We start from the raw sequence: 9,926 nt of genomic DNA, 5'->3' as shown, positions 1-9,926 counted from the left end.
TAAATCTTACCAAATACTCAAAATGGCTCATTTTTGTATCTCAAAAGTAAATGTTCTAATGAGATTACATGGGCGAATATGGTTTCAGTCCTCACAAAGGCATACTATACATTCCTAGAAAGATATTTTTATCCATGGAGATATATAACTACAACTGACTGTAAGAACAGTGTGAACACCGTTTTTTGAGAACTTAATTCCTCCACATGGTCAGATTTGGTAAGTTGTGATTAATTTTTCCAATGCTTTTGTTGCTGTTACTTTTCTTGGATAAGAAGATAGAAGGGATTTAATGGGAGATACTAACAAACATTAACTTATTTAGAAAACTCCCCCTCCCCTACTAAATCCCACATAACTTTCTTTCTAATAAAAGTCAAGGTCAAAGCCCAAGTTTGCCAACTAAATTCAGGTTGGCACTTTATTCAGGTTAGAAGTTCATCTCAATCACCATTTGCACTTTAATGTTTATTTTGGCTTCATATTAAAAACTAGGCATGACCCCCCTACCAAGTATGGGCTAGTATTCTCATCATTTTTGTTTAATACCCCTTACTAAAGTATGATTTATCTTAATCACCATTTTGGTTTCAAATGGATCACCATTCTGATCAATTGTTGTAGGAAATGGGAAGGTTTTCATATCTCTCATGTTGGCTCTTGTGTTTTAAATGCTTTAAATGGATCATTCCCCCTCCAAAATATTTTTCATGTTCCCAACATTACTAAGAACCTTATTTCTATAAGTCAATTTTGTCGTGACAATAATGCAGTTTTTGAGTTTAATGCTTGTGGTTTTCTTGTTAAGGACACTCTCATGAGGAAGATACTCTTTCAAGGCCCACTTAAAAATGGCCTCTATCAACTTTCACATTCCAGCTCATCTTCAAATAAAGGCGGTTACTGTGCACTAGTTGGGGAACGCACTACAGCTTCAGTTTGGCACCAAAGACTCGGCCATCCGAGTTCCAAGATTGCAACCCACATTTTCAACAAGTTTAAGCTACTAGTTTCTAATAAACACATGGACTTCCGCGGCTCTTGTCAGCTAGGGAAAAGCCATCGACTTCCATTTCCTATTGGCTCTACTTCACCTTTACACCCACTGGAGATCATCTACTCAGATGTTTGGGTACCTTCTCCCTACCAATCTAATAATGGAACCCGATACTATCTCTTATTTGTTGATGAATTCAGTAGATTTTCATGGATTTTTCCCTTGGCATCTAAATCACAAGTTCCATCTATTTTTCTTCATTTCAAAACTTATATTGAAAACAAACTGAATTGTCACATTAAGAACTCCACGCTGATAGAGGACCTGAATATCGGCCTCTAGCACATTTTCTTCATGAAGTTGGTATTGTGCATTGTATTACATGCCCCCATACACTAGAACAAAATGGTGTCTCAGAATGCCGCCACCAACATATTGTAGAAACAGGGCTCATGCTTGTAGCTGCTTCTTCGTTACCTAAATCATACTGGATGTATGCATTTGAAGCTACTATACACCTCATCAACTACATTTCATCCCCAACCATTAACATGTTGTCTCGATGGGATAAGCTTTTTGGCTCTCCACCAAATTACAACACACTTCGTGTGTTCGGATGCTCTTGTTTTCCCTATATTAGACCCTACCAGCAAAATAAACTTGATTATCAGGTCTCCCATTGTGTGTTTCTTGGATATTACAATAATCATCGGGGTTACAAGTGCCTAGACCTTACCACTAAGAGACATTTTATCTCCAGGAATGTTGTCTTTAATGAAAGCCATTTTCCTTTTGCCAAGCGAAACACTCTTACCAAACCGATCCCCACCTCAACTTTACCTTCTATACATGGACCACCTTTGGTTCATTTTCCTTGCTCTACTCCCACATCCTTGTCCTGTATTAAACCAGCCCACACTATGTGCACCTCCTGACCCACACCCTGAATCCAACCCTCCTAATGAACCCATTATCAATAGCCCAACACCTAATCCCACTTCTTCACTCAACCCACTTAATGACCCAAACCCCTCTACAACCACAACATCCCATCCCATGCTTACTCGTTCCAAGAAAGGCATTGTTAAGCCCAACCCCAAATATGCTATGTTAGCTAGCCCACTTGATGAAGTTGAGCCTACACGCTACTCTACTGCTCATAAGGATCCACATTGGATGTTGGCCATGGTTGATGAATACAAGGCCTTAATGCACAATCAAACTTGGAGTTTAGTCCCACCTCCCCCTGAGCGCACTATCATTGGTAACAATAGGTCTACAAAATCAAGCGCAATCCTGATGGGTGAATTAATTGGTTCAAGGCTCGTTTAGTTGCAAAAGGGTATCACCAAGAAGGAGGTTTGGATTATGATGAAACCTTTAGCCCAGTAATGAAACCCACCACTATTAGAATTATTCTTACTATTGCCATGTCTCTTTAGGGGGAAACCCGCCAACTTGACGTAAGTAATGCCTTCATGGATACCTTGATGAGGACATTTACATTTATCAACCTACTGGACTCATGGACCCAAAGCATCCTACATATGTGTGTAAACTACACAAGTATCTTTATGGGATTAAACAAGCCCCATGGGCCTGGTTCCATCGACTTCGAGACCATCTCTTACACATTGGATTTCAAGACTCCAAAGCTGACATGTCTCTATTCATTCGACAAACTTCTACAGATCTCACCTTCCTTCTCATATATGTTGACGACATTTTGATTACAAGCCTCTAACTCCTCCGCCATACAACAAGTAATCACTAAACTCAGTACCCCTTTTGCTCTCAAGGATCTTGGGCCAGCCCATTAATTTTTGGGAATTGAAATGCACAAGACAACTCATGGTATTCACTTGTCACAACACAAATATACTCAAGATCTTTTGGTTCGTTCCAGCATGCATGATCCACTACCCATTGCAACTAAATACCGCAACATTGTAGGTGCTCTACAGTATCTCACTATCACCCACCCCGGCATTGCATTCTCAGCCAATAGGGTGTGCCAATTTTTGGCAAAACCGACAACTAAACATTGGTCAGCAATCAAAAGAATACTCTGATATCTCAAAGCTACCATTACTCATGGGCTTCTCATACAACGATCTAAGGATCTTACACTTGAAGCCTTTTCTAATGCATATTGAGCTGGATGTCTTGAAGATAGACGTCCACATGGAGGTTTTTGCATATTCTTAGCCCCTATCCTTGTCTCATGGAGCTCTAAGAAACAGCCTATAGTCTCTCACTCTAGCACTGAGAGCGAAAGTCAAAGTATTGCCTCTGTTGTAGCATGGATTCACATGCTTCTCACCAAATTGGATTTCCCTCCTAACTCCCCCTACCCTATGGTGTGACAACTTAGGGGCAACCTACCTATCTTCTAACCCCATTGCTCATACAACTAGACATCCACTTTGTAAGGAAAAAAGTTGCAAATCGACTGTTACAGGTGAAGTTCCTTCCTACTACTCAACAGATTGCCGATATATTCACTAAACCACTTCTTGGGCCCAAGTTCACTTCATACTATGTGTCCCCCATGTTTCGCTTGAAGGGGGGCTGATAGAGAAACTCCACTAACGTTAAGTCAAGAACAATGCCAAATCTGGAATTTACATAACAGTTGCTAAATTGATGGTAGATCTCATGCTCAAGAATATTGGTCTTGCACAGTTGTTCAAAATATTTAAAATTCAAAATCTTTGTATATTTATTACATTTGTTCAAAATATTTGTAGATTTTATTACAGTCAACTTTTGTATCTATATATGTACAGAACCATCCATTTAAAAGTATCAAGGAAAAGAATTTCCCTTTCTTATACTCTGTTTTTCAACAACCAATTATGAACGAAATTGGTTTTGAGTTGCCATGGAAAAGGAAACAGGAAAGGTAAAGACTGTTCATGGGCCAGGTAGCCTGAAGTCGGGCTTGAACAAGATTTTAGGCCCACAAGCTCAGGCTCAGGCCTAAAATGTCGGGCCCGACTTTTTTTCAAGTTGGATTTGGGCTTTCTCAAAAATCCCAACCCAAGTCCGAGCCTGACTTGATAATGTATTATATAATAAAAATATATTTTATATAATAAAAACGTACATAATATATTTTTTCTTTATTTTTCTTCTCTTTTTTCAAGTAATAGTGAGATCTTTCATTATCATTTTAGGTTTTGAGATCTTTTAATATAAATAAAATAGTTTTTAATTGAATATGAGGGTCGGGCTTAGGCTCGAGAACAAATCTTTTGTCGGGCTTGAGCTCAAGCCCGAGCTTTGAGCTTTATATGAGGGTCGGGCTCAGGCTCAAGTCCTACATCCAATGGTCAGGCCAGGCTTGAGCTCGGGCCAAATCCCAATAGCCTCTTCTAATTAAGTTTGGTTGGACTTAATTTCAACTCTTGCATTAATTGATGATACATGTGACAACGAAAGCTCTCCTTCTCAAATATTTGCTTGGTTGAGATATAACTAATAAGAACTTATTAAAACTCATGGGGCTAAGTGTATGCAATTGCATGAATTTTGATGAAAATTCATTTCACATTTGAGATTTTGACCAATGGAAAACATCTAGGAATGGAATGGGGTAGGTCGGGTTAGAAATCATATTTCATGCCCCTGAACCCAACTTTGAAACAAATCTCTGTCACTGATTTTGATCTTCATTGGGGATAAAAATGAGTCTCCATCCTCAATTCTTGAGGGAGACGAGTTTCCTGTTGGGACCTGAATCCCCAAACTTAAAAATTAAAATTATTTTAGAAATATATTTAGGTAAAATAAGAAAAATATTTTAATATATTTTGATATAAATAATATTATATATGTATATATTTAATATAGAATATATTTTATATATAATCAGGGTGGGGGCAAGGTGGGGAATTCACTCCCCATCTCCATCCCCGGATGGGTATCACTATCAATCCTCATCCTTGCCAAGGCAATCTCTATCTTCAACCCAATGGGGTTGGTTGGGGAAGCTAGACACCCTCTAGGGATGGGAAAAATTATCATCCCTAAAAACATTCTATTAATTTTGATGAATTTTCATTTGTTAGTGTACCTCTTGGCACTAGATGTACATAATTGGGTTCAACTATGATATCGGAAAGACATCATACTGAAAAAACTACTAACCAATCAACGGGTGTCATTAAAGTGGTAACCAAGGTGTGATATTTACCAAAATTCATGAAGGGTTTTAATTGGTCAAAGCCCTTCTGACATCATATCTTTGGACACCACAAAATTTTCCCATGTTAATTAGTATAAGCAATTTCTATGGCAATATGTTTTAGAGGATGTATGATAGCTTGATGTCAGCTACTAGTTCTAGATTTATGGCCCCACTCACTTTCCAATGAGTTATTTACTGGGTAAATGCAATTACCTAGATAAGTTTTTCATAGGAAACACTTATCCCGGTAAGTGCATTTATCCATGTTCTTTTATTTTCAAGGTAAATTAGGCAATGACTATTTTAACCATAAATCTATATTTAAAAGAGACATTTTTGTTTCATTCAAGTGTTGACAACTTTCCCATCATGAAATACAAGACTTAATTGTTATTGTTTTAATGAGAACCTGATTCGTTAATTCTCCGTGGTGAAATACAGAAAGGAATTCAAGAGGTGGGGGAAAGCATTTATCAGTGAACTTTGTTGTTTTTGTTCTTCCAAACAAAGCTGCCATGGATAATACCGTACTTGTATTTTTCTAGCAGATATCTTCCTTTATCATGACTATCCTCAATTTTAGCACGTTGCCACCAATCTAGAACCGATTCTCCTCCCTTGAGGCTTTGGGATGAAATGGTCTAATTAATGAAACAGTCTTTGAAAAAGAAAATTAGAAATCTTTCCATTCACATGTCCGTTGTTAAGGAGTTTAATCATAAGCAAGAAGCATACTGACTTTCCTATGATGCACTAGCTAGCACTAACAATTTACTCTTGATTTTAATTCTTATGCCTCTTTAAGCCTTAATTCACTTTTTCCTTGGACCTCAGAATATCTTCTTTCAAATTCTTTAACCCCCTTTTACAATCATAACCAATACTTTGGTTGAAGTTGATGACTTTCCTAGTAGAAGATGAGCCATCCAAGAAATTTTACCTCAACATCCTTAATGCAGTTCACCCTGGAACTCTAGCTTGGTGTTGTCCACAAGTACTTCTTTTTGTTGTCTCCCAGAACAAGGCAGCTATTGATTAGAACTGGCTCATTTCCCGCAACTTTATTTAACAATAATGACATCTTCTTTCCTTGAGCCCGAAAAAGGGTTGGCTTCTCAAAACTAAGGGTGTCGATCGTACTGAAGTTGGTCCAATCCGATCTAGTACAATATAAGTATAATGCAAATGGACTAGGTCCAATCCAATTCAATGACTAATTTGGATCATTTTGGACTAGTCCAATTCAATGTTCGGACCATTCAATTTGTTCAAATTCATTTTTAATTTAAATTGATTTCAGCCCAAACCCAGTCATTGACACCTAAATTCTTATCTTATATCAATAGACCGGATTAGTCCAATCCACCATATCTTTTTGGTCCGTCCAATTGATCCAAATGGATTTTGGACTGGATGGGGTCCAGTCCAAAACCTGTCCATTGGCACCCTTACTCAAAAGTCAAAACCCATTGATTGGGGACAGAATGAAACTCAAACTCAAATTTGTGGTTTCACCATTTGAGGTTAAGGGCTGTGAAATGGTTCCACTCATTCATGTAGTCTCTCCCAAACCCCTTTTGCAGGTCATTTATAGGCTTCGATTGTTCTATCGTCATTCTTCTTATTTATCAAAGTTTTATAAGCATGCCTAGAAAGAAAGAAAAAAAGAAAAAAATGTATGTTCAAGCATAGAAAACGGATTGGCCCATCTTCATTTATTTGTGTATTTTTTTATTGGGTCTGAGTGGATGGGCTGGATCTACCCCAACTTGGATAGAACCTAACCAATCAAAAACCCTAATAGGAATTCAATATGGTTATACCACAGAATGCTACAGAACGCTTCTTTATCAATGATGAATGAAGGACTCCCAGTAAAAAAGAGGAAATGACAATGGGTCGCCGGTATGGGCCTCTTCTTGGAAGGCTCTGGGTTTGTCTTGTTTGTGTGGCCGGTGGGCAGCCTTCACTTTTTCTCAAATTCAAGAACGGACCACCTATTTGGGTTTCTGTTGGCTGGCCCATTTTTGAGTTGTTCTCTCTGATTCCTACTTCTGCTTCGTTTGAGCAGGATATTGTAACCTTCTTTCTTTGTTCTGTTAATGAAATTTTCATACAAACTAAATAAATAAAATCGCTTCATTAGAACCATACAAACTTGTTGGAGGACAAGAGTTGGACCAAAAATCCTAAGTATCTATCCCATCTAATGCCTATAAGCCACAGTGATCTCTTGAGATCAAGAGTCTATATTGGAGTTTTGACATCGAAAAGCCCTAAATTTTAAGTGATCAAGACCAGGAAAAGAAAGGTGCCCCAGACTTCTATCCCCTCTTCTGGCGAGAAATAAACTTATTACTGTACAAGAATGAGACAGAAATCCAACATTGTCGGATGGGTCAAGCAGGAATAATTCAGAACTAATCAGCCAGGATCAAAATCACAATCCAATCAAGTCCAATTGGATTCAAAATAACACGATGGAAATAAGGAAATGTTGTAATGATCCAAAAGTTTCACATCCAACCCCCAACTTAATTGGAACTAATGGCATACCCAATAGAAGATGCTTCATGGATGATAAGTGCTTATAAGATAATGTTTAATAAGCGCTTATCCTTATTAAGTATTTACGAGTGTTTAGTGAAAAAGTGCTTCGTTCAAACGAGATAGTATAGGTATTTTGAAAATTATGCAGCAGACCAAAATGAGACAGAAACACAATAAGCGCTCTTTTGGAAAAGCACTTGAAGAAAAGACAAAAGTTTAAACTTATTCAAAATGGGTTCCTGAAAAAGTATTTATTTGGACTTATTTTCCCAAACACTTAAAACTGCTTATTGGTTACGGCCTAAAATAAGTGCTTAAAAAAAGCACTATCAAATGGGGATAGAGCAGATTCAATTCCTATCAAAGCAATAAGTTGTATATTATTTTTAGAATAAAATGGCCAAATAAGATTCATGTAATCCTATATAATTGAGACAGGATGATTTACTTGAATTTTAATCAGATTGAATGGAGTTAGATCTGCATTAGGTCCAATTATGGATCATGTGAACCCAAAATAATCAGATCAGATCTCGAATCGGGTATCAAAATTTGGAAAAGCTAGGTCGCAATAAGAAGCCCAAAAGAATCCATGAAGTTCAAGGAGAAAAACGAATATTTAATAAAAGAAATGATAACATTTAAAAAAAAAATGAATAATCAAACTACAGATTGAAAAAGCAAATAAATGATGGATCCAGAAGGTCCCCTATCCAATAATGAACTGTTGGCAACATGATTCCTCCATGTGACAGGCATAGCTATGGTTGTGAAGAGAAGCCACCTAATGAGTGTGAAGTGTGCACATATATACATGTTCACATCAGCACACATAGGCTGCCGTAGCTTGTTCATCAATTACTAGATACCCCACTTTTCAGAAGCAGGCCTTATATATTCTTTTTCACTATCAATGCCATGTGCAAATTATCGCCTTTTCAATTATAAAATTAAGATTTATTTTTTAAATAAATATATGACGCCGAAAATATATGATAATGGAAGAGCATGGACAAATAAAACCTTTAAAACTTTTGATGAATACCGATTGGGGGTGTTCACGCTACCGAACCGTGGGCTGCTTTTTTTGAATCGAACCATTAGTACTGGTTTTTGGAAAACCTGTAATTGAAATCGAATCGAAATTAGTTGGTTAATCGGTTGACCGGTTTGGTTAATTGTTGGTTTTTTTATTTTATAATTTTTATAAAATATATAATAATAATATATATAATATGTATTTTTAATAATAAATAATATATTATAAATATATGTTTATATATAATGCATATTTATTAACTTATAATATATATATATAATATAGAGAAATATATGTATACTGATCGGTTTGGTTAACCGATTTTTTTATTCAGTTTCGGTCAGTTTTTCGGTTTTTTTTCTCACCCCTATGAATACCATTATATCTAGGCTTCAAATTTTGATCCAAAATGGGGTGTATCCTATTGTACCTTTCAAACTCTTAGACAAGATACAATGGAAAATTGATGGTATCATCTTTTTTCATCATATCAGACTTGTATGGAATCCATATTGGGCTGTATCGAAGGTGTATTGGGCATATCAGTAGTGTATCGACCAATACATTACAAAAAAAAAAAAAAAAAAAGATACAAGCAAAAAACGAAAAAAAAAAGGTGAAAGAAAGCTTCTTTCCCTTAAAACAAGCCTTCTCACCCCAAATGGCTCTAAAACTCCAAATCTTATTTATAGTGTTATATATGCAAAAAAAAAAAAAAAAGCACATGTGAATCATCAATATTTTTTCAATTATTTTCAAGTTTTGAAAAATATTACAAAAATATGTAAATCTTTTCAATTTTTCATAATATCTTATGATTATTATTCCTTGAATGCTTGAAAATATTTAAATCTATATTGATCTACACTAAATATGTTCAAAATCACTTTTTTATGTGTTATGAGTAATTTATGGAAATTTTATTAAGAGATTTGGGAAAAATATAAAATAACAAAAAAATTGAAAATTCATTTTTTTATCTACCTAGAAAGACTTATTATATTTTAGATCTATGGATTATCTATCATATTCATAGAGCAATTGCAATTTCTTCTTCAATAATTTTTTATCTTTTATATTTTTAGAAGTAAAAATAATTAATAATTAATTATATTTATGATATAATCACAAGGATTGATTATATTATA

The sequence above is a fragment of the Nelumbo lutea genome, chromosome 7, assembly GCF_056320005.1.
Source record: "Nelumbo lutea isolate HS-2025 chromosome 7, American lotus-T2T, whole genome shotgun sequence".
NCBI lineage: Eukaryota > Viridiplantae > Streptophyta > Magnoliopsida > Proteales > Nelumbonaceae > Nelumbo > Nelumbo lutea.
This window is presented reverse-complemented; position numbering follows the sequence as displayed.